Source organism: Silene latifolia, chromosome 11 (assembly GCF_048544455.1).
Source record: "Silene latifolia isolate original U9 population chromosome 11, ASM4854445v1, whole genome shotgun sequence".
In the NCBI taxonomy this organism is placed as follows: Eukaryota; Viridiplantae; Streptophyta; class Magnoliopsida; order Caryophyllales; family Caryophyllaceae; genus Silene; species Silene latifolia.
In genome coordinates, this window is record NC_133536.1 from 109812730 (window position 1) to 109838998 (window position 26269).

The following is a 26269-nucleotide window of genomic DNA, read 5'->3' on the forward strand; positions in this document are numbered from 1 at the left end:
TAAGTTATAAAAAGCCTAACAACTCAAATTGAGTCAGTCTCTACTGGAAATTACGTCTCAAGCCCATTACAACTCAAGACGGGAAATATCATTATTATTATTATTATTATTATTATCCGACCAAATATTTATTTTTTTGTATAAGATAAGCTTTAAAAATATAATATTTATAAAAATCATGTTTAATAATGAAATTAATTAAATTAAATAATTTAAAATATAAATAAGACAATAGAACGGTTAATTAAATTATAATTGTCAAAATGGAAAATTCGCGGGTGTTACAATCACCCCATCTTTTAAAAAGTTTCGTCCTCGAAACTTGAAAATAGAAAGGAAAAGTAATATAAAAATAAAATCGAAATTTGAAATCGGTAAACAAAACATTAAAAGGTTACTTATCGTAAGAATCGAAATCCTTTCAAAAATCCCAAATAAAATTTTCCGACATAACCAAATTCTCATCAAAGGAACGAAAATGCTCTCGTTGCGCATTCAAGAACATCACATTCCAAATCGAAGATATGGTCAAAAGCAAATCATTTGTATAAATCGAAAATCAAAATACTTTCAAAAACATTAATAAAGAATTTTCAAAAGTATAAGTCTCATTCATGGAACGAAATTGCTCTTGTCGTGCACACAAGAACGCTAACTTTCCAAGTCTAAGACAAATTTAAAACAAAAATCATTCGCTGACAAGCGCAGAACAAGTTATTAAACGTTTCAAATAACGAGTTCTAACATCCGATCAACGTCAAAATCAAAAGAGAAGGCAATTCACTCAAATTTTTTTTTGCAAAGATCAAAATAGAAGTAGAGGTTTCATTTCTAAATTCAAAAGGAAGTCAAATTCCTGAAAATATAATATTAAACTTTTGACAACGAAATCATAAGTAGATCAAAGCTAGTTAGAAATTGAGCAAAGTTAAAAGTAACTCGGGTTTAGCAATTAAAAATCAATAAAGAGGAGTTATACTCATATAACAAAAGGATAACTAAATCAAATTCTCATTTTCAAACCTTTAAAAATAGGGAGGGTTTTGTAAAAGTAACATAAACTTTTAACAATGGATCAAAAGTGGTAGCTTGAAATGTTTAGAAATAGTACGAAATGAAGAAAACTTTGACATCATGAAAACAAAGTACGCTAAGAGGGTTCAAACTTGACTAACAAAAGAGCTATGATGAACTTCCTAGGAGAAGAGTTGAAATCAAATCTACAAGGATATCAAGGATTGAATTTCATAGGTTAACATCAAATTCTAAAGGAGGAGCAAGCATAAACGAGGAAGAGAGGTATGAACGGAAACACTTATGGTCAAAGAGGACGGGAAAATTAGGCAACAAGAAAACACTATATACTTAAATCTCGAACAACAAAGTCATCCCGAACGGTTCCGAAAACTTCCTAACCACAAAACTCATAACCACATAACTCCCAAGCATTTCCTCAAAATACCCACACTTTACTCTTATGCTACCCCGTGGGTCAAGTAACTCCACCACAATTGTGATTCCATAACTCTCAAATATAAATCATCTATAAACGATTTCCACGAAAGATCAAAACTACTAAAACAGTTACACACCTAACCAACTATCGACTACTAGGAGTTCTCACTATTGTAAAATCCTCAATCAAAAGGTCAAAATCTTAAGGTCTTCATACTTTCTAACACTCCAAACCAAAATCTTATTCACACCCGAGTTCACAAGCATAGATGATCGCATTCCCCAAATCATAAAGACCACCAACCAAAAGTAAATAGGTTTGTCACACAATTTTACCTACCCAACTCAACTCAAGTTCCACTTATCCAATTTTGACGAAATAAAGGTTCACAAAGAATCCTCAAAGAGCATCTCACTCACTCTACAACATAGCCAACAATGCCATCACTCCACTAAAGAGACAAAGAGTAATAACTAGGTCAAGAAATGATAGGAAATTTCAAGGGGATACAGGAACATGACGAGGTGTGAGATTAAAGGAGTCAACAATAAAGTTAACTAGTTAACACTAGTAAGAGACATTAGAATTAGAGAGGTATTCAAGGCAAGGAAACGACAAGTAAACTTTTATACTTAAGAAATAAATCCAATCTAGTATGAACGAAGGGAAGGAAGATGATTAAAGGTACGAGGAGGATCTTAGGGCTTAAACCACACACTTTCTAAGACTTAAGGTTCTCTCTAACAAGGTCACACCTATTAGGATATTGTGCCTTCATAACAAAACGACCAAATTCCAAAACGAGGTCAAGGCAATTCATCTCATTCCTTATATGCAAGTCTCACTTAAAGGATTACACCTCTATGACCGATCAAGGTAAAAATAAACGCTCGCTTAAGGGTTGAAAAATCGGTTAGATCCCTCGTTCACCTATCCTATCACATATTAGGGTTTCCCTAAGGTAAATCTACCACTCAAGCATAACAACATCTCTTTATCTCAAGTATTCGTCACAACCTCAATGTTTTAAAAACCAAAGAACGAATTAACAAAGACTTCTCAACAAAATCCTCAAGGGACAACTAATATCAAATCACATCACCATTCTATACGGGATCATTAATATCAAAAATGGGTTTTTCTTCCAAATTCATATCCTAAACTTATCTCATGTTTACTCCTAAGGTGACGACACTCAACCTACTAAGCTTTCAAATCCCAAACATAAACAACAAAGCCAATTTCTATAACTTTAATCACATAGGCAACTCATTCCTAACACAAAGAATCCACCAATCAATTATACTCACTTGGTCAAGGCACTAGGTATAAGAATCACTAAGTATGTCTCATCACACTACCTAAGTCTTTCTAACATCACAACCTCTCAAAACCAGGGTTAAGGGTCAACCACAACCAAGCTCTACAAAAGTCAAATTATCTGACCGAAGTTAACATTCCATAAGGCAAAAATGAAGGGGTACATGAGGGGCATTATAAGGAGAAAAGGTATAAAGACAACTCCTAAGATATGGAATAAGAGTTGCGAGAGGCATAGAAGCACAAAGATAAGGGAATATGACAAGGTGCTCGAAGAGAGGGAGGTATCTTCAAGACGGTAAAGAAATCCTTCAAGAGAAAGAGATTCATAAGCAAGATGTTATGGAAGGAGAAACAAAAAACAAGGGATATGTCGGGTGGGTACCAAACTAGCTTCCAAGGTAAGGCAAAAGAGAGTTTAGAAAGGAAGGATGAGCATCACGGGATAAAATTAAGGAAAGGTGGATCGAGGATAGAAAACACACCCATAGCGGTGTCGGGAGGAACAACGGCTCCGACTTGATTCTCGACAAGAATGACTCTTCTTGGCTCGGCATCCGGAGCATGAGGGAGAGGAGGAGGGGTAGTCTTCTTCTCGGGGCAATTCTTGAAGAGATGTCCGGGCTTCTTGCAATGGTAACATTTCAAGGGCATATCATAGCATCCAATCCCGGGGTGATAAGCTTGCCCACACTTGAAGCACTTGCGGTCCTTCTTAAGCCTATTAGTAGATGTAGGCACTTGTCCTTTTGGCTCTTGCACTATTGGCTCTTGTCCTCCATGGTCTTGTACTCTTTGTCCTTGGACTCTCGGCACCAACCTCTTCTTGTTAGGAGATGACGAAGATGAGGGCACAAATGGCCTCTTGCCACGGCGGTTAGAGCGATGATTAACTTGAGCATTAGCATTCCGTTGATTCCGAAGAATTAGAGTAAGAGCTTCCATGATAGTATTCTCCACCTTGGTTGGTCGTACCATCTTCTCAAGACTCCAAAAAAGTCAACCATGTTAGCACCTAACAAATAGCATGCACAAAGAGACTACCAACTTAGGTCCTTAGTTCTACCCATCTCTCGTTCATTATTTGGGGTCAAGTTCAATTTAAATTCGGGGTACACGTGTGTGCGTCGGGAGCAACACATGCTCTGATACCAACTGTGACACCCCTCGATAGGGCATCAAAATTAAAGCGGAAAATACGAGATTTTTAAAACCTTTTTAAAAGCTTAAAGTGCGAAATCCACCATAAGCGATCAAACAAAAATGAAAAGAAAGATAATTAAGTTTTACAATTTAAAACAAGTGCGATGGGGAAAAGATATCCCACGAATAAACACAAGTCTAACGATAGGTGAGTCTAAGCAACCTATAACTAAGGTCCAAGGGTCAACGTTCTCGCTAGCTCACACGTCTTCCCCATAATCTGCATCACAAACCTGTCATTCATGTAAACATGAACGCCACAGTCAGTGGGGAGTAACTCAGGGTTCTCCCAGCCACCATATGTCAAAATGCACATAAGCAAGAACTTAATTAACATATTGATCATGCTTCATACTTGAATAATATGAACAAGGGAATATAAACGATCATCATAATGAGATAGGCATATTGCATTATATTAAACATGCATTCAAGGTAACCAAAACATGGATATGAGATTAGACATCGAATCATATGAAGAAGGTAAACAACGGATCAATTTAATAGAAAATACATGGATGGAAACCAATAGCCATTACTTTGAAAACCTCTTAACAACCATAGCACGGGACGTGGCTACTAATGTCACATTCATACTTATGGCTTACATCTCACCATAAGAACGGATGGGAACATCAATCCCGGCGATCATATCGCAACTAGGGGCTTACATCTCACCACTAGTATCCGATAGGACCAAGACACTCACAACAATCATAGAAGACGTGCACTCTCGTATATAAGAACACACCAATGACCGTAACAAGTAAGACATTTACAAAGGCTTTGACTCAAAACAAGACAAACCCCTAGACTCCAACCTCCTGGTAGGACGACGATCATAATACGGTCCTAGTCTAAATCTGGCCAGACTCTCGGGATGGACGACACCCGATTCGACATACAATCCCAAATCGTATCCAAGACTCGATCCATGACACCTAGCCGTGCCCCAAGGTCGAGTAACCCCAATCGGAACAATGGTACCTAGCCGTACCCCAAGGTCCGAAGAGGCGGAAGGAAGATAGCCCAACTCGGAAACAATGGCACCTAATCGTGACCCAATGTCCGAGGGCAAATAAATAAGGAATGTCGAGTAGTCGCACAATGTAAAACGTCACACTCCGATCACAAGTACGAGTAACAATAGTTTGCATGAACATAACATCAATAAGTCTTATATTAACCAAATACCAATAAGGGAGAAAATACATGCATAAACCATTGATCATTAGAGGTTACAAGTGAAAAGAAGCTCACAGGGGACTCCCAGCCGGTCAGCAGACCGGCTGCCGGTCCACCGGCTGGGACAACAAGCCAAAATCAAAATTTAAATAAAACTTACAGTGCACTCCCAATGGTCAAGAGACCGGCCGCCATCACCCGGTGGGACTACTGACCAAATTTCCAAAAACACATAAAACCTTGATGCACTCCCAGTAGGTCACCCATTTTGCCGGTCACCCGGCTGGGAATACAGCCAATTTTCCAAAAACACATAAAACCTTCAATGTACTCCCAGCCGGTCACCCGGCTGCCGGTCACCCGGCTGGGAATACGCCCAAAACTCAAAATCACCTAAAATCCTCAGTGTACTCCCAGCCGGTCAAGAGACCCGTCACGATCACCCGGGGACTACGAGCTTTCTAAAATGTGTTCAAAACTTACAGAGATCTCCCAATGCCAAGAGATGGCCATTCGGCAAATCACCCCTGGGACTACAAACACGCGGATTCAATGCAAAACACTTCTAAACCATTTGAAACCAACAAAAATCGTTTCCCATCAATTGTTTACGTATCCTATCATGATTCTAACTCGGAAAAACAACATATTTGAGCATGTGAATGGGTAATTTCGGATTCAAGAGATGTAGCATGAGAATTTCATCCAAACATGTGAGAATTGCAAACAAGCATGATATTCAACATCCAAATTAGCACCAATCATGAAAGATACAACTTTTAACATTCATGTGAGATTATAACTACAAAAACCACACAATTTTAACATAAAAGTCGAGTAACCCATCACCGTTACCTTTTTGCACTTAAATCCACAAAAGACTCGTCTACCTTTCAAGAATCCACTTCCGGGTCAACTAAAACTTCTCCTAGAAAGAAGGAGGGCGATGAGAGGAAGAGATAGGCGCGAAAATCACTTGAATCGGATAAGAATTGAGCAAATTATGGTGATTTTAGGGTTGAGAGCAAAAGGGTTAACAATGGTGGAGAGGTTGTTGGGGGAAATTTCAGAAATTAGAATGAGGGAGATGAAGTTGTGAGGTGTTAGGTGAGGGTTTTATGAAAAGAAAAGAGAAGGAGAAAAGGCCCATAAGTTATAAAAAGCCTAACAACTCAAATTGAGTCAGTCTCTACTGGAAATTACGTCTCAAGCCCATTACAACTCAAGACGGGAAATATCATTATTATTATTATTATTATTATCCGACCAAATATTTATTTTTTTGTATAAGATAAGCTTTAAAAATATAATATTTATAAAAATCATGTTTAATAATGAAATTAATTAAATTAAATAATTTAAAATATAAATAAGACAATAGAACGGTTAATTAAATTATAATTGTCAAAATGGAAAATTCGCGGGTGTTACAATTATGATGAAACGAAGTAATGATTTCTGGTTTTTACATATATTTTTATTAACTTGTACCTTTATGAGAATTATCTTGTATAAGTTTATTAAAGATGGGGTTATTGTTTTATTGATTTTTTTTATTAAACACTACTTTTTTTTGAGAGATCAAAACATTGTTTACAAGAAATTGATGGATAGCCGATATACTATCTGGGCTCCCGCCTCCTTAGCAATAGCAAAGCTAAGTCGAGTAAAAATAAAAGAACCCGTAATTGCCCGGAATCCTGAGACATAGAAAATTTCTAAATCCGCTTGAGCAAGGCTATAGCATCTGTCTCCTACACCCCAACGAAGAGAGAAAAAGGTAAGAAACCATAGCAGTCGTCATACAAAAGCCCTGATACATGGCATATTTGCACCGAGCAACATCAACCACCACGTGTCCGAACCTGAAGTCAGATATCCCGGAATGAGTCAAGGGGGAAGATCGAGTCAGATTCAGACACATCACGCCCAATGTCCCAAGAATAAAGCAATAAATCCGCAGGACGTAAGGACCTGTCATGCCCATTGATCAAACCCATATCCAGCTCCTTACTAGCAGAGATCTCAGATCGGAAGCAGATATCTACGAAGGTGTCGCGATTAAGGTTATGCCGATGCTTGATACCAACAGTACCAACACACGAGATAACATGATCTCCGTAAATATATCTATCAAAGACCCGCGAACAAGCTGAACATAGTCCAAGCACAGAAAACAAAGGAATACCCACCCGATAACTAAGCACACAAGAGTAAGTCCCCCCATTCATAGTTTGCTTCAACCCACAAATAGGCACCGCACGAAGCCAATCAGAGGAGTAGTCACCCTATTGCGACTTCTATAATGCTAGCTGATGAGGAGTCTTGGAGAACCCAGATTTTGTTATAGCAGAATCTGTCGTGAAATATATGTCTGACAGTTTCTTCATAAGTTTGGGGATCTGATTACTCGAAAGGTCAAAACCCGTAGTCTTATTAAACAATCTCACGTCACCATCAAAAATAGGCCTATGAGCCAAGATACAAGAAGAACGGTGGAGCTTAGCTTGCAACTCATCTGACTGCAAACGAGACGCAAGAAAGGCATAATGCAGAACATCTCTAGCAACATAAACACCAAGCCCTTCAAAATTAAAGAGGAAGGTAGCAAGGCGCCACTGCCACTCACCAAAACCAGCTACAAACGCAGTGACAATACGTTCCAAGCTAGACCGGAGCGCCGCGTTAAAACAACGCTGAGCCGACTGAAAAACCTAGGGAGAACAAGTTGGTAATGCAAAATAAAGTTTAGAAATACCGGTGCAAGCACGAAGCAACAACAGCTCCGACTGTGGATCATCAATCCGGGCTAGAATCCATAAGGTCTATGGTCCTGGTCGCTCGTTTCAACACAAGCGCGCTACTGAAAATAGTATAGGCCACACGCCGACAGGACTACCAAGAACTTTGAACCACGTAATGGCCGAGCAATATCCGGGGGGGGGGGAGGGGGGGACACTAAGAAGCCGACTCCTAGGATTTTCCTTAGGCAAAAAAAACCTCGGTTTTACCCACATTAAGATGAAGACCTGATCGAGGTCCATCTTCCATGATCAGCTCTAAGACCTTCCTCACAACCAAGCTATCACCAAAAAAAGTGTCATCTTCCAAGTACAAGCCTGTAGACAGAAGTCAAAAGCGTTCCCGATCTTACACAACAAGGGGTGTAACACCAAAGCGAAAAGCAGAGGACACAAGGGAGCCTCCTGGACTCCCTAACATGACCATAAGCATTGTTCCACATAATATAACCAAGCTGGACTAGAATAATAAAACTCTACCCATCGGGAGAGAACAGGGCAATGCCGACGTACCTCGCATAACATGATATCACGGTCGACCAAGTTAAAGGCATTCTGGAAGTCAACGAACAACATGGAAAGCCCCACGTTATCACCAGAAGTCTAAACAAACTAATTCAAGGCATGCAGACTAGCCTCTCCTCCACCAGAAACCCCACCCAAAAACTGAAGCCCATCAAAATAACCACAAAAAGATGGTCCAATCATTACAGCCCCAACCTTATATACAAGACGTCACCAAACCGTGCCCACAATAATATGATGAATAACACCACCCGGTTTAACAAGCAGGGTGAGCGCAGCACTAACAATGTACTCGCCCAGAACCTGCAGGCATTTACCCTCAAGAAAAAGATTATCCACTCGAGTGAAAGAAGCGATCAAATCATCTGAAATAGTAATTGTAGCTCCACCCAAACAGTCCACACTATAAGGTAATAGCGGTTTAGTGACGGATTAAAATTCTGTCACATTCTATGGATTTGTGACGGACTTCTGATGGACAAGGAATTGTGATGGACTATCCGTCACATATTAAAGGCGTGTTAATAAATTCAAGGGCGCCAAGGGGATGTGACGGATTACCCTTCACAAAATTTATACTTGTGACGGGCTATCCGTCATATAAATAGTAATCTAACACGGGCTTGTGACGGACAGTCCGTCACATATTTACGGACAATCCGTCCCATAAAGAGTTTCCTGATGGATTTGAGACAGAATGCCCGTCACACAGTCCTTTATTATGAAAACAAATCGCGAGATCTTCTTATTTGCCCCAAATCACTTTCTAATCAAAAACCTAAAAAGCTCAAATCAATCCCCGCCACCACCGGCCTGCCACCGTCACATACTCTTCTTTCCTCTTTTCCTTTTTTCTCCTTTCTCCTTTCCTCTTTCCTTTTGTTTCCTTTCCTTGTTTCCTTTTTTCCTTTTGTGGTGCCTCCGAACACCATGCCTGTCACCACCACCGGCCGTGATGTCCGATCACCTCCACCGCTGCCACCGTCTTCTTTTCTTCTTTTCATTTTCACTTTTAATTAATTAGGTAACCTCCTCTTACTAGTTACCTTTTTAAGTAACTAATTTTAGTTTAAATTATGCTAATGATCCTAGGATAGTAGCCATTATTGTTGTTGATGTTGTTATCATTGATGTTGTTAATGTTGATGTTAAATGTTGGAAATTGGTTTAAAATGTAAGTTAGAAATTGTTATGTTAGTTAGAAATTAAATTAGTAGTAAATTAGTAGAATATAAATTGTAAGTTAGAAATTGGTTTAAAATGTAAGTTAGAAATGATTATAAAACTAATGTCAAATGTTGGAAATTGGTTTAAACTGTAAGTTAGAAATTGTTATGTTAGTAAGAAATTAAATTAGTAGTAAATTAGTAGAATATAAATTATAAGTTAGAAATTGGTTTAAAATGTAAGTTAGAAATGATTATAAACCTAACGTCAAATGTTGGAAATACACCCCTTATATAAAAGTGAGTAAGGCAAGTTACTATTCCTTATGAATAGTAGGATGAATAGTTGAGATTTGTTGTGATGGGTCGGTTTGGCTGCTCTATTGTCGGGTGGGTTGAAGTATATTAATTGTTGTTTTGCTGGGCTATTAATCCCTCCTCAGCTTTGTTGTTTTGCTGGGCCACAGTTTTCTCTTCTTTAAGCCCAATGGTGACACAATTTCCGTGCAACTTGAGAGCGAGGGCAGTCGTATACCTATCAAAAATAACCAACTGGCTCTAACTAATATATCTAGGGAAGTCGGGTCGATCTCCACAGGGAGATGGGAAAATGTCGGCTTTGTCTAAGTTCGTCACGGTAACCAATATGGGGTTTAAACTGATTGTTTTAAACTAAAAATACTAAGGAAGAGAGGAAAAGCAAGAGAATAAAGATTAAGCAAAGATGGAAAAAGCAGCTAAGACAGTCGGTTCACCATGATCATTCAGTGAAGCAATCTAAGTCTCAGGTCAATGCAAATATAGTCTAGGGGGCAGTGAATGTCTCCTTCCGGTCTCGATTCGCCCTAAAGCACGAATAGCTTACCTTCCGCCCTCACTACGGTGCCCTAATGTTCGCTACGAGTCTCACCCCTTCCAACCTTTCGGTCCAGGTCAAGGTTTACTACGAATAAATGCCTAATTGCGTCGCTCAATTAGACAGATACAATTATAGAAGCGATTAACATCAAAAACTACACAAGCATTAACCTAATAATTCAATTACTATCCCTTCATAATCATGGATTCCCTAGTCTTAGCAAGAGGGAATTAGCTACACATCATTATCGACTCAGCAACAATAATATATAGACAATCGGAATTAAACATGATAATAATGAAAATAAAGAGATGGAATAAAGCAATAATGAAAGTAACAATAGAAAGGTAGGAATTCAAATACCAATTATGATTAAGAAATTAAAAAAGAATAATAATACCGATTACAAATCTGAATCCGAGTAGAAAAGAGTAAAGAAGAGGGAAGTAGTGAGTAAGATCAAGGAGAGGTAAGTGAGGAAGAGTTACGCAGTCTACTCCCCTTAGTAGCACACGAAAATCTCCCCCTTAAACCTAATCCAAAGCCTAATTACAAAAGCCCATACGAAAATAAGCGGAAAATTACAAATACAAGGCAAACCACTCGATCGAGTGGAATAAAACCGCTCGATCGAGTAAACTAAGCAAAATTCCCCTCGATCGAGTAAAAATACTACTCGATCGAGTAACTCCTTAATGCTGCCTGCGCGATCGAGTATAAGAACTACTCGATCGAGTGATCTTCATGGTATAAAGGATTCGATCGACTAGATAAGTGGTCGATCGAGCTATTTTGGCACGTTAGGCATTATGACACCTTCTGAAATCAGCTCACGCGTCTTCAAAGTGATAGAATCCAAGCTCCGATTCCTTGTTCTCCATAAATGCATGCGAATGGGACGAGTTTAGGCTTGATTTATCTTCTTTTCGGTCTATACCTGCAATTTACACAAGGCAAACCAAAGTAGACTATTCGGGGGTATACGTAGCTAAATGCCACGTAAAATAGTACAGAAATGCGTGTAAAAATGAGGTAAAAACCTTATATAAAATACACGCATCAAATCTCCCCAAACCAAACCTTTGCTTGTCCCCAAGCAAACTATGAATGCAACTAAAAATAAACAGTGGAACGGGACCAACGCATCAGCTACAAATCATCCACCAAAACCAGTTTAATGCAACAACTAACATAGTGGCAAATGATAAGTGTAAACGAATTAAATCAATGTTTCAAACTTACTGAACCGTCGACCTTGCAAGACTCAAAGATATCGGACTCTCACGGGTCGCTCATCACTCAAATTCAGGCATAAGGCGAGTATATATGTGGAAGATAAAAAGAAGTAAAGACACTCACCTAACTCGACCTATAGGGACATGCATGCAGTTAACATGAATAAAGTCTCTACAACCGTACATATGCATTCCAACCAACTAATGACCAAGACACATGCCGATGACTTACATTTGGGTAAGTGAGGTAATGGGTAAGAAGGGACTAAGATGAATTTGGAAATGTGGAGTTAGTAGCCAAACTAGCAGCACGGATCCAAACTATGAAACTGCATCCCAACTTCGTACTCAATATAAAAATACAGAACGGTGCAAATTCAATGCACTCAACTCACAATACACCACAAACTTGTCGACTCCCCATAAAATATAGATAAAACATGGGAGTGAAAATCATCTATACAATTTTCATCTTTCGCATATGAGTTTCTTTCTTTTCATTTTTTCTTTTTCAACTCCTTTTTTTTCATTTTCATTCATTTTTTTTTCTTTTTTTTTCACAACATTTTTTTCTTTTCATTCCCTTCGATTCTTCCACCAACTTCTGAAATCAGATATATAACCAAACTGCAGTAGAGCATTCCAAACAGCTACTCATCACTAGCTTGGCTAGGGTAGGCAAAATTATAGAATGTAGCTAATAGGACAAAAAGGTAATTTGGCTATGTAAGGCTCATGGGTAGAATAAAATAAAGGGAACTGCCTCTCCTAACATGTGTCACCATCCACAGACCGAATGCATACATGTATTAAGAAGACTAGATTCATGCTTATGCAAATTGATGTTACATGCCTTACAGAGAGTACTACTCACATCCTAAATGAAACCGGTCATGAATGTCACCAGTTTATAAAGCTCTAACCTCAGAATGTAATGTAGCTTGCCAATATGTGAGTCAAGTCTATTCGTTCAGATAAGAGAGAAACAAAAACTCGTAGATTATGCACATTATCATGCCAACTAAATGTCAAGAATATGCAGGACTAAGGTACGGATTCAATGTAGCGTCAAAGTTCAAACGTTCCGACTCAATTAAACGTGAATTTTTTTGAAATTTATGTGATTTTTTGAATTTAAAAGCAATAATGCATGCTAAAATGAGTAAACGTGCAAGCGGAAATGCAAGAAAACATGCAGACACAGATATGGATGCATACCTCCCCAAACCAAACTGTACAATGCCCTCATTGTACCAAAAATAGGGAAAGAAATGAAAACTAAGGAAAAAAGGAAAGCAGTGGTAAGAATACTTACAAGACGTCATGAAAAGGGACCTCCCCAAACCGACCATGAACATGGGAGGTCATAAGAAGTCAAGCAGTAGTTCAACAGACGAAAAGTAGCATCTTGAAGATGAAACAGCTCGATCGAGTGGCTTGGAATAGCTCGATCAAGTGAAATGGTGTCAGAAATGCTCGATCGAGTGAAATTATTACTCAATCGAGTATTCGTGGATTTGCAGCTTGTCGATCGAGTATAGATGTTACTCGATCTCAACTCAAATGTGCTCGATCAAGTGGAAACACTACTCGATCGAGTTAATGCACCTGAAAAACACGAGTAAAGAGCAAGGGAAATACAAAAGATGCATAGTTCAGCGTTTAAAGTTCAACAAAAACTAAATGCGAAGGAAAAAGTTCAACAAAAATACAACAAAACAGTCCAGGTTGCCTCCCGGAGAGTGCAGGTTTAAGAGGTCCCGCTTGACCTTTCTGGCATCAATTAACTGGCGCGTCAAGCTCGTCGATGTACAAGACTTCAACACGATTGTCTGCTTCATTTGCCTCGTGATAATGCTTCACATATTGCCCATTCACCTTGAACCGGTTTTCCTCGGGGCTTTCTAGCTCAACGGATCAAAATTTAGTAACAGCTGTCACCGTATAGGGACCACTCCACTTGGACTTCAGCTTGCCAGGAAATAACCGCAGTCGGGCATTAAACAGCAACACCTTCTGCCTGACATGAAATTCTCGAGGTAGAATTCTTTTGTCATGCCATCTCTTCGTCTTTTCCTTGTAAATGCGCGAGCTATCATAGGCATTGAGCCTAAACTCTTCCAATTCATCTAGCTGCAAAAGATGATTCTGACCACACATTTTAGGATCAAAGTTAAGCTGGCGAATTGCCCACCAAGCCTTATATTCCAACTCAACAGGTAAATGACATGATTTCTCATAAACCAACCGATAAGGTGATGCACCAATCGGTGTCTTAAAGGCAGTTCTGTAGGCCCATAATGTGTCTGTTGGAATATGTGTCCTCCGACAATAATGCGATCACAACTGTCGATCATAATGATCACATGTTTAAGTCTCATTTTAAGAATACAATTGGGAAGTAATATTTTACTGTCAACTGGTCCACACATATCGGTAATGATTGGCTGACTAGAGTTTGACATTACTGTTGTGCGACGGTGGTGATCAGTTGATCCCCTTAGGTCATACCTAAAGGGTAACACTCTTAATTGATTATTTAATTGATCGTATGATGATACGGGTTAATTAAATTACTTAAAATTGACGGACGATTTTGGAAGTAATGTTTACGTATCTCATTATAATTTGATTAAATAAGATACGGTCTAAGTGAACGAATTGTTTTGTTACTTAGATGAAATTATTGTTTAAGGAAACAATTGTATTTGAATGAATAATTTATTATAAATACAAGATGTTGTGATTTATAATTGGTAAATTATTTTGGTACAAGTAGTTATGAATTACTAAGTCGATTTTGTATATGACGTATTTTTAATAATGCGTTGATTTTTAATATGTTAAAAATACATATCAATTTTACATGACATGTGACATGTGACAAATTGACAAATTGACAAAGATAAAATGAAATCCATTTTATCTTAATATGACCGAAATTAGTGGCTGATTTAGGAAATTATTATGTTAATTAACTAAGTGGTAACCATAATCATATTTGCCTAAAACTAGCCATGCAAACCTAGTGCCTCTTGTGAAGAGCACCTTGCTCATGCATTGGCCCTTAGACCCCCTCCCTCTACCCGGTTTTGTGAAAGGAAAACCATGGGTTTTTCCTCTAATTTTTACCTTATACACTACATCAAATGGTAGTGTATCATTCATTCATTCACACATCTAAAATAAGAGTTTTAGAGAGATAAAAAAATTCTTCCTTCCTCTCCCTCTCTTAACCGAAATAAGAGAACAAAATAAAGATTTGTGGGTCAATTTTATTCAAATTAATATTGTTCTAGTAATAATAATATTAATTTTATTAAGAGATTACCTTGGGTATTAATCCTTGGGAGGGATTCTACACTTGAATCCTTGTTCATCCAATATTTAGAGAGCTCAAGAACAAGTGAGTAGGAGAACTCACTTGTGCCCAAAATCCGAAATATCAATGTAAGGGTTGATGATTTCTTCCTTATTTTTATTATTGTTTGCATGCATAAGATCAATGTTTAATTTTATGACTAAATTAAATCATCACATATATGAATATTTTAAGTTATGAGATAAAGATTTCTAACAAGCGGTATCATGAGCCTTAGGTTGTTTGCATGCAAATCGGTTATAGTTTTTCCGAGTTATACGATTAACATATAAAACTTATAAATTTGTGTTATTATGATATATCACAAAATAAATTATGCATGTTAAAGTTTCTGATCCTAAAATGTATTTAGGATATTTTGGTTAATTTATGGATTTTTATTGTTCATTTTATATAATAATGGCATTAAAAATGTGATTTTATGATAAAAATGTCATTTTCGGACTAAAATTAGCTAAACTTCGAATTTTTCAGTATTTTTGGGATATGTTTTCACATATATTATTTTGAGATGACCTGTAAATTTTCATAATTTTTGGAGTTCGTATGCTCGAAATATGGATTTTTCATGATAAAAATCGAATTTAGATGAAAAATAGGTTAATATGAGATACATTTCGAATCTGGTCATAGAAATTTAGTATGTTATCACATGCCATTTTACAAGATGTGTGTAAAATAATAGGCTATAATGAAGTCTTTATGCATGATTTATGAATTTTTGATGAAAAATAGCATAAATAGCGACTTAATTAGTGAATAATTGCTAAAATATACTTCATGACTAAGGAAAAACGTCACATGTTGCATTTTATTATCTTTTTCAGATCTAAAATTGAAAAGTTGATGAATATAATTTTTCTCATGTTTTTATAATTATAATTGATAAATCCGATAAACCGCAACATAGTTTTTCCGATAAATTTTTCGAAATTTTAACCCAAGTTTTTGAACATTATGAGTGTCATGGTATTTTTTCCAGAATGTTCATGAGTTTGAATTTCAAATTTTAAATTTATTTGAAATTTTTGTGATTTATTTGAAATTTATAGCATTTTATTGTAATTTTGAGTCCTCTAATGAACAATTTTAAGAAATATAAGTTAATTATAGTCAAATAGTTAGTGGAGACTAATTTTTTGAGTCCTAAGTTGGTTAGGGTAATTAACTTGTGCATAAATGTGAATTTATGTAATTATCCGTAAAAACCGTTTAATATACGATATTGGCTCCTTAAAGGCGATTTAGCATTAAATTGGGCATGTTCATACATATTATAATGCTGCATTTTGTTTATGATTGTCATAATTTTATTTTATGTAATTTTTTGAATTATGTAATTTTTACTTAGTATGGCCTTAGTTTTTAATTGGTATTACCCGAAATGTATGGTAATATCGATTCGGTTGTAATTTATTGTGATCTCGTATCACCGTTTTGTAATTTAATAGATTTATTTTATTTTAATTACAAATGTATAATAGGAAATTATGTAATTTATTTATTTCGGAGTTCCTTGAAGACGGTGTCACTCAAGAAGGCGATACATAAAGACGGTGTTACCTCGAGATGCGTGCTAAAACCGAAGTTGAAGGGACCAATGGAGTTGGTTTCCGAATATGTAATAGTTAATTAGATTTTCTATTTTAGGAAGGTCATACTAGGATTTATTTTGTGTTTTGCATTTTATTTATATGTTACATGCATCGCTAAATCGCCATAACTAAAACATGCATCATCTTTTAATCGAGTTTGTCGACCGTGTCAATTAGAATTATCGTAGTTCACCGCTTTAGTTCACTTAAAACGTGATAGATAATAAATTGACATGACCTCTCGCTAAAATAATCAATTGAGACATAGCCTTACGAAAAAGTAGAAACAATGAAAACCTATTTCGCGAGGGAGTGCACTCGGCCCTACCGGGGTACAAACCTTGTTACGTAGGGGAAGTGGGTGATAAATGTCTATCCACCGAATTCATGTTGATAAGGGATGAATCGGCCCTACCGTGCCGAAGTTGATGTGGATTTGGATCATGGACACATTTATTCAAAATTTGGATTGAGCTCAACGGAAGTATTCGTGACCGTAGTCGCATGTGTTCCGGGCTAAAGATAAATGTTAATGTAATTTTATCGACCAAAAGTAGAATCGATTAAAGTGTTAATCCACCGAGTTATATTGATAAGGGATGAATCGGCCCTACCGTGCCCAAGTTAATATGAATTTGGATCTTGGAATCATTTATCTAAGTTGGGTAGAGGTCACTAGATAAATGCAATAAAACTTGTTTAAATTAATTTTTACGAGTATTATTATCTTGAAAACGACATATGTTTTATTCCTTCTATTTTTGTTTTGTAGACCGCTTTTATTTCTCATAACAAATGGCCAATCCAAACACTAACGCCACGCCTCTCACTAATACTTCTTGGCTCCGATCCTTCATGGATCGATGTAAACTTGAAAAGAATGGGTCAAATTTCTCCGATTGGGATGCCCAACTCAAATTAGCCGCCCAAGGTGACGACAAGCTTCGTTACCTCACCGAGGCCTCTCCACCCGAACCTAATGCTAGGTCGAGTGCCGCTACTAGGGAAGCATATGAGGCTTACCACAAGGAGTCCGCCGCAATGAAAAATGTGTTGATCTTTGCGATGGAGGCGGATCTCCAAAGGAGAGCCTTTAAGATGGGCACCGCTAATGAAATCTACTTCAAGCTTGTGACAATGTTTTCACAAACTCCGCGGATCGTCCAATATGAGGCGGCCGCGGCATTCTTTGATCTCGACTTCAAAGAGGGCCAAAAGGTTAGCCCTCACGTGCTCACATTAATGGAGCTAGTCGAGACCTTGAAGATTCAAAAGGATGAAATCCCCAAAGAACTCATTGTAGATAGGATTCTACACTCCTTATCCAAAGTCAAAGCGTATGTTCAATTCCGGGTGAATTTTAACATGCAAGACAAGGACGTGTCTCTGGAAGAGTTGCACAAGTTACTTGTGCAAGCCGAAAGAGACATGGGGTTAAATGTTAACCCACCTAAGGATGTGCTTAACATAAGCACCAAAAGCAAGGGGAAGTTCAAGAAGAATGGGAAGAAGGGTAAGAAGTAAGCTCCCACTTTCACCAAAGCTAAGACTTATGAAGCTAGCACTTCCAAAATCAAGAAGGGTCCTCTTGATAAATGCCATTATTGTAATGGTGTTGGACATTGGAAAAGAAATTGTTCCAAATATCTTGGTGACATTAAAGCTGGAAAGATCACTCCAGTAGGTAAATGACTATCCTTTCTTTTATGTTTCTAATTCAACTATGGTATTGTGATACAAAGTTGTGATAATGTATCCCCTTTTTATTGTAAATATGGCCTCCACCAAGCAAGGACAAGGGAAAAGAAAAGCAAGCTTGAGAAACCATCAAGAAGCTAGGAGTAGCTTCCATGAAGCTTGGCTTTTTATTGTCTTATTTTAATTTATGTTTCGAATTTTAGAACCTTTTTATTTCCATGTTCGACATGGAAATGTATTTTGGATAATGGTTGTATTTTGGATAATGGTGGCTTGGTTTGCAACCCAAGTCACCTGTTTTATCGTATTTTATCCTTGTTCTAAAAATTCGTCTTTATATGCTTGTTCATAGAAACATATAATCATTCACTTAAAGTGATCTAATAGACAACTACAATGATGAGATTCATTATATGTCCACAAGCTTAAGGATTGTGTGTGATCAATTATAAAGTGATATTGAGTTGATGAACTCTCCTAAAGGAATGTCTATCACCAAGTACACTTATCAAATCTAAAACAATTAGTGAACCTATGAGATAGTCCTCCTTATACTTCAAAAATCATTATTTGTGTCTCATAAGCTATCTTTGAATCTATAGTGTATTCATTCTAAAGATAGAGTGGGAGAAAAATGAAGACACAAAGAATACCAAGAAAATTTGTGTACTTGTGTAAATGAGATCTACGCAAGGAAGAATGATTTGAATAAAGGTATACCTATTTATATAGTATACACGAATAGATGAGATCTATGGTCTCGAATAGATCTACATGACATAAGAGACCAAGTGAAGTAATCAAAAGAATATGTTCTCAAGATAACTACACGAGGAGACCAAAAGAAAGTTTTGGAAGAAGAATGACTAATGTAAAGTCTTAATTGACTAGTTTATGATAAATTTTTGACCAATAGTTTCAATATTGATATTTACTTAAGAGCCTAAATGAATTAAAGTTGCATCCTAGAAAATAAATGAGATTTATGACTAAAAGTTGCAAATGTTGATATGCCGATATCCACAAAAGCTAAGTTAAGTATTAACCATGCTAATGTCATTACTTAACCTCATTATGAAAATGAAATGTTTAAACCTCCTTCCGAAAAGGGTATTTTGAGAAGGACGTGTATTAGATATAATTCACATTTAGATAATGACATTTCTACGCATCATTATAAAATGAATGAGTTAGAGATTAAAATCTCTTTCCATAAGGTTAAGATTGAAACCTTTTCAAAATAGGTATTTTGAGAGGATATGATGGGAACATATATGGTTTTATCTTAATAACTTAGCAAAACAATATATATTTCAATTCTTGAAATGTTTCGATTGAGTAGTCAATTGCAAAACATGTGGAATTAAGTGGGAGTTGGAAATTATCATGTGAAGACATGGAATTTAGTGGGAGCAATCATCTTGTAAAAGTTTATAACTCATTACTCATTGAGAATGACGAGCTAATACTATTCTTTCACAAAGAAGTATTTGAGTTTTCAATTCTTGATGAAAATGGACTATGATGAATCCAATCACATCATGAGATGTTGGATTAGTATTGAGATATACACATCGAATCAACGAGAAACGTAGGTTATTCATGTCAATGAAAATGGAATTGCCATTAGCAGTCATGGTCATTCATTGAACCTAAGAATGGTTGATCACATGATTATCAATTACTAATGTTTCCGCCATTAGAATAATCATGCACATGTCCAATAATGAATCATATACATAAGAGCATGATGAATCATTGACAAGCCATAGAAGAATCGTCATGAATTCTCGAGGAGAATCCGATGAGCGATTTCAGTGTTCGACAGAACACTCTGTTATGTGTCAAGAGGTTGCACATATTAAAGTTCGAACACGCGTAAGGATTTTTGAAAATCCTAAGCTTTTCAAGCTAAAAGGAGAAATAAGAAGTTAGGAAAAATACTTAGTTGAAGTAAGAAGTTACTCAAAACTAATATTTTCTAATATGCTAGGACTTGTGAGAAGTGTTAGGCAAATCAACTTGACAATTGTTGCAAGGCTCTACAAAACATATACCTAGTGCATTGTGAGTGGGTAGAGTACTTGACCAAAGCAAGTCATATCATCCACCACAAATTCGTTGGTTGTGTGATAAACAACCAGAAAGTTCTTTCAAGATAAAGAACCCAAACCGAGGTTGGGAACCTATATGTGTACTTGGTAAGGTTCATGCTATGAGAGATAACATGAATGTAAAGGAAAATGCGATAAAAGAAGTTTGAACGTACACATGGACACATGGTATGTTAAACCTCTATTGCAATCAACTAGTGTTTACACACTTACGATATGTATCACAAGGTTGTAATATGGTATTGACTACCCGAATGTGATGTCGACATTTGTCGTTTGAGTTATTATTGACTCACCTTATACTTTGTTACGTCCAAACGGGTTGTAGAGACAATTGGACCCCGTTAAAGTGAACACGGATTAGCATTGTATTCGCCCATAGTTACTTACATGAGGTGACGTCTCGAAGTGACTAGAATGTGATGCGATTGATGGCATGTTCAAGTGCCATGGAGTCATATGAGAATGACTAGTCGATCACATAGGCAGACTGTTAGGAACACCTTGTCGGGCCTTATGACCGCTTATAGTGTTCTGGCAAATTTATATAGCCTGGTCGTGGCGAGAGCTACTATAGTATTCTAATGAGTCGATTCTTTTGACTAAAGACTATTCGCCTAAGATGGCACAGTTTCAGATTAACTTTGATTTGTGTTACTACGACCTTCGTAAATGGGGTAAAATGGGCATATTTTGGGTTATGATGGTTGTGGCTAGTCGAAGGGAATGAGTGCGAAAGGAATTGTCCACCCCTAGTCAGGGTTATAACAATATCTCAAGGCCACTCGAGGAGTAATGAACTGGAAATGCGTGGCCACGCTCGGAAGATATCTATGGTAGATAAATCCGGTCAATCAGTTATTCTCCAGATCGAGGAAACCACTCTCGATATGATCACTTGCAAGTACGACCTGAAAGACACCTTGCATTGAGTGGGAGATAGTAATAGGACAAGAGAATTGGTGACGCACACTTGTCGAGGACAAGTGGGAGATTGTTGGAATATGTGTCCTCCGACAATAATGCGATCACAACTGTCGATCATAATGATCACATGTTTAAGTCTCATTTTAAGAATACAATTGGGAAATAATATTTTACTGTCAACTGGTCCACATATATCGGTAATTATTGGCTGACTAGAGTTTGACATTACTGTCGTGCGACGCTGGTGATCAGTTGATCCCCTTAGGTCATACCTAAAGGGTAACACTCTTAATTGATTATTTAATTGATCGTATGACGATACAGGTTAATTAAATTACTTAAAATTAACGGACGATTTTGGAAGTAATGTTTACGTATCTCATTATAATTTGATTAAATAAGATACGGTCTAAGTGAACGAATTGTTTTGTTACTTAGATGAAATTATTGTTTAAGGAAACAATTGCATTTGAATGAATAATTTATTATAAATACAAGATGTTGTGATTTATAATTGGTAAATTATTTTGGTACAAGTAATTATGAATTACTAAGTCGATTTTGTATATGACGTATTTTTATTAATGCGTTGATTTTTAATATGTTAAAAATACATATCAATTGACGTATTTTTATTAATGTGACATGTGACAAATTGACAAATTGACAAAGATAAAATGAAATCCATTTTATCTTAATATGACCGAAATTAGTGGGTGATTTAGGAAATTATTATGTTAATTAACTAAGTGGTAAACATAATCATATTTGCCTAAAACTAGCCATGCAAACCTAGTGCCTCTTGTGAAGAGCACCTTGCTCATGCATTGGCCCTTAGACCCCCTCCCTCTACCCGGTTTTGTGAAAGGAAAACCATGGGTTTTTCCTCTAATTTTTACCTTATACACTACACCAAATGGTAGTGTATCATTCATTCATTCACACATCTAAAATAAGAGTTTTAGAGAGATAAAAAATTCTTCCTTCCTCTCCCTCTCTTAACCGAAATAAGAGAACAAAATAAAGATTTTTGGGTCAATTTTATTCTAATTAATATTGTTCTAGTAATAATAATATTAATTTTATTAAGAGATTACCTTGGGTATTAATCCTTGGGAGGAATTATACACTTGAATCCTTGTTCATCCAATATTTGGAGAGCTCAAGAACAAGTGAGTAGGAGAACTCACTTGTACCCAAAATCCGAAATATCAATGTAAGGGTTGATGATTTCTTCCTTATTTTTATTATTGTTTGCATGCATAAGATCAATGTTTAATTTTATGACTAAATTAAATCATCACATATATGAATATGTTAAGTTATGAGATAAAGATTTCTAACAGTGTCTTCTAATTTAAGACTCCAGTCTTTCCGTGATTTAGAAACTACCTTAGACAAGATCTCTTTAATCTCGCGATTAGAGACCTCAACCTGACCACTAGTTTGGGGATGATACCCCAAACCATGCCACTGTTGAACACCAACCTTAGACAAAATGGAAGTTAGTTTCTTCTCTTTGAAGTGCATTCCCCCATCACTAATGACGACCCTAGGGATACCAATTCGGGGAAATATAACCTTTTTAAACATTTTAATCATGGTCTTGGCATCATAATAGGGTGAGGCGATCCCCTCTACCCACTTCGACACATAATCGACAGCTACTAAAATATACCTGTTACCTTTACTAGATGGGAACGGTCCTTGGAAATCAATGCCCCAGACATTTAAAACCTCAACCTCTAAGATACCATTTTGTGGTATCTCGTGTCATTTTGAAACATTCTTTGATCGTTGGCAGGCATCACAAGCTGAAACAAAAGACTTAGCATCAGCAAACAAAGAAGGCCAGTAAAAACCAGACTGAAGTACTTTAGCCACGGTGCGCGATGGACCGTGGTGACCACCATAGGGAGAGGAGTGACAGCCTTCTAGGACTACTTTGGTCTTCCCTTGCGGAATACACCGTCTGTAGAGACCGTCTGCACATTCCTTAAACAAATAAGGATCATCCCAGAAATATTGTTTAGCGTTATATAGAAAACGCTTCCTCTGCTGATGAGAAAGGTCAGGCGGCAGCTTTCCACTGACAACGTAATTAGCTATATCTACATACCAAGGTTCTTGGTTAACAATATAAGACAATACAGCAAATAAAGAATCATCAAGAAAAGACTCATCAATAGGTAACGAATCTTCCCCCTCTTGTCGCGACAGTCGCAACAGATGGTCAGCTACAACGTTCTCAGCTCCTTTCTTATCTTTAATCTGCAAATCAAACTCCTGGAGAAGGAGTATCCATCTTAATAGCCGTGGTTTAGCCTCCTTCTTGGCAAGGAGATGCCTCAAAGCTGCATGGTCAGTAAAAACAGTAACTTCTGACCCAATCAAATAAGAACGAAATTTCTTTAAGGCATAAACTACAGCTAGCAGCTCTTTTTCAGTGGTGGTGTACTTCACTTGAGCCTCATTCAGAGTTCGGCTCGCATAGTATATTGCATTTAAAGCTTTGTCTTTCCGGTTGCCTAGCACCGCTCCAAGTGCATAATCACTTGTATCACACATTATCTCAAACGGCAAGTCCCAGTCGGGAGGCTATATGATCGGCGCAGATACCAAAGCCTGCTTTAACCTGTTAAAAGCAGAAAGACACTCATCAGAAAATATAAAAGGGGCATCCTTAAGTAGCAGCTGTGTAAGTGGTTTAACAATTTTTGAGAAATCCTTGATAAACCGGCGAGAGAAGCCGGCGTGACCAAGGAAGCTTCTCACTCCTTTAACATTAACAGGGGGAGGTAATTGCTGAATTACTTCCACTTTTGCTTTATCAACTTCTATTCCCCTATCAGAAACTAAGTGCCCTAAGACAACTCCCTCGTTTACCATGAAATGACACTTCTCCCAGTTAAGCACGAGATTAACCTCAATGCAGCGCTGCAACACTTGACCAAGGTTAGACAGACAGTTAGAAAAATCACTTCCATAAACACTGAAATTGTCCATGAAAACTTCCATAATAGACTCAATATACTCTGAAAATATCCCGATCATGCACCTTTGAAAGGTGGCAGGGGCATTACATAAACCAAAAGGCATCCTGCGATAAGCAAACACGCCCTGAGGACAAGTAAAAGTAGTCTTAGCTTGATCATCTTGGTGAATAGGGATCTGAAAGAACCCCGAATACCCGTCTAAATAGCAGAAAAACTTATGAGAAGCTAACCTTTCTACCATCTGATCAATAAAAGGAAGGGGAAAGTGATCTTTCTTGGTGGCGGAATTCAGCTGTCTGTAGTCTACACACACCCGCCAACCAGTCACTACTCGAGTGGGTATTAACTCATTTTTGTCATTCCTCACCACGGTAGTCCCTCCTTTCTTCGGGACCACTCGCACTGGACTCACCCACTTAGAATGACCAACAGAATATAAAATACATGCGTCAAGCAGCTTCATTACCTCAGCCATCACAACATCTTGCATCTTCTGATTCAGCCGGCGCTGACCCTGTCTACAAGGTTTGTGATCTTCCTCCAGCTCTATCCTGTGCATACAAATATCGGGACTAATCCCCTTGATATCGTCCAAGGAATAACCCAAAGCTTTCCTGTTTTTCTTAAGCACAGCTAACAAGGAAGTCAGCTGATCATTATCAAGCTTAGCACTAACAATGACTGGATATTGCCCAGTATCATCTAAGAAAACATATTTTAGATGAGAAGGAAGAGGCTTACGCTCAGGCACCTTTACCTCAATGGAGCAAAGGGTGCGATCATACATTCCACTTGCTCTCCCTCAGCGTCGGTGAGTTCACGCTCATCTAAATCATCTTTAAGCAAATCCAACACAGCGTCATCGTCATCTGGGTTATCTGCACACTCATCCAAAAGCATAAAAGCTTCTAGTGGGTCCTTCATAAAAGAACCCGACCAGAAATCATAAATAGACTCGTCAATCATATTAACAGAATAACATGTGTACTCTATCATTGGCCGAGCCAAAGTACTAGGCAGACTGAAAGTGATCGCGCCATCCCCTACTGCAAGAGTCAAACGCCCTAGTTTGACATAAATAATGGCCCCAGCTGTACAAAGGAACGGTCTTCCTAAAATAATTGGGGTCCGGGTGTCCTCAGCTATGTCTAAACCAATAAAGTCTACTGGTATAAAGAGCTTGCCTATTTTCATAGGCACGTCCTCTAAGACACCTAAGGGTCGCCTAACAGATCTATCAGCCATCTGTAGGGTAATGTTAGTCAATTTAAGATAACCCATATTCAATTTCTTGCTGATAGATAGGGGCATGACACTGACGCTGGCTCCTAAATCACAAAGAGCCTTATCAATTACCTCATTGCCTATAATACAGGTAATAGAGAAACTACGCGGGTCCTTCATTTTAGGTGGAGCCTTATTTAAAAGTAAATTACTAGACTCTTCCAAAAATGAAACGGCCTCAAATTCACTTAGCTCTCTCTTACGCGTCATAATATCTTTCATGAATTTAGCGTAAGTAGGTACCTGGGTGATAATTTCGGTAAAAGGGACAGTTACCTGGAGGTTCTTGACAACGTCCACAAACTTATCGTACTGTCGCTCAACCTTTGCGTCCTTCAGGCGACCTGGAAAGGGTACTTTGGTAGCAATGAGTGGACCCGCGACTTTCTCTTTACCTTTATCAGTGCGTGACGTATCCACAGCAGGGGAAGATGACACGGTAGCGGAATTAGATGTCAAAATAGGGTCTCCGCTGGTTCTGGCACTCGATCGAGTACTTTCCTTACTCGATCAAGTGGTTTTC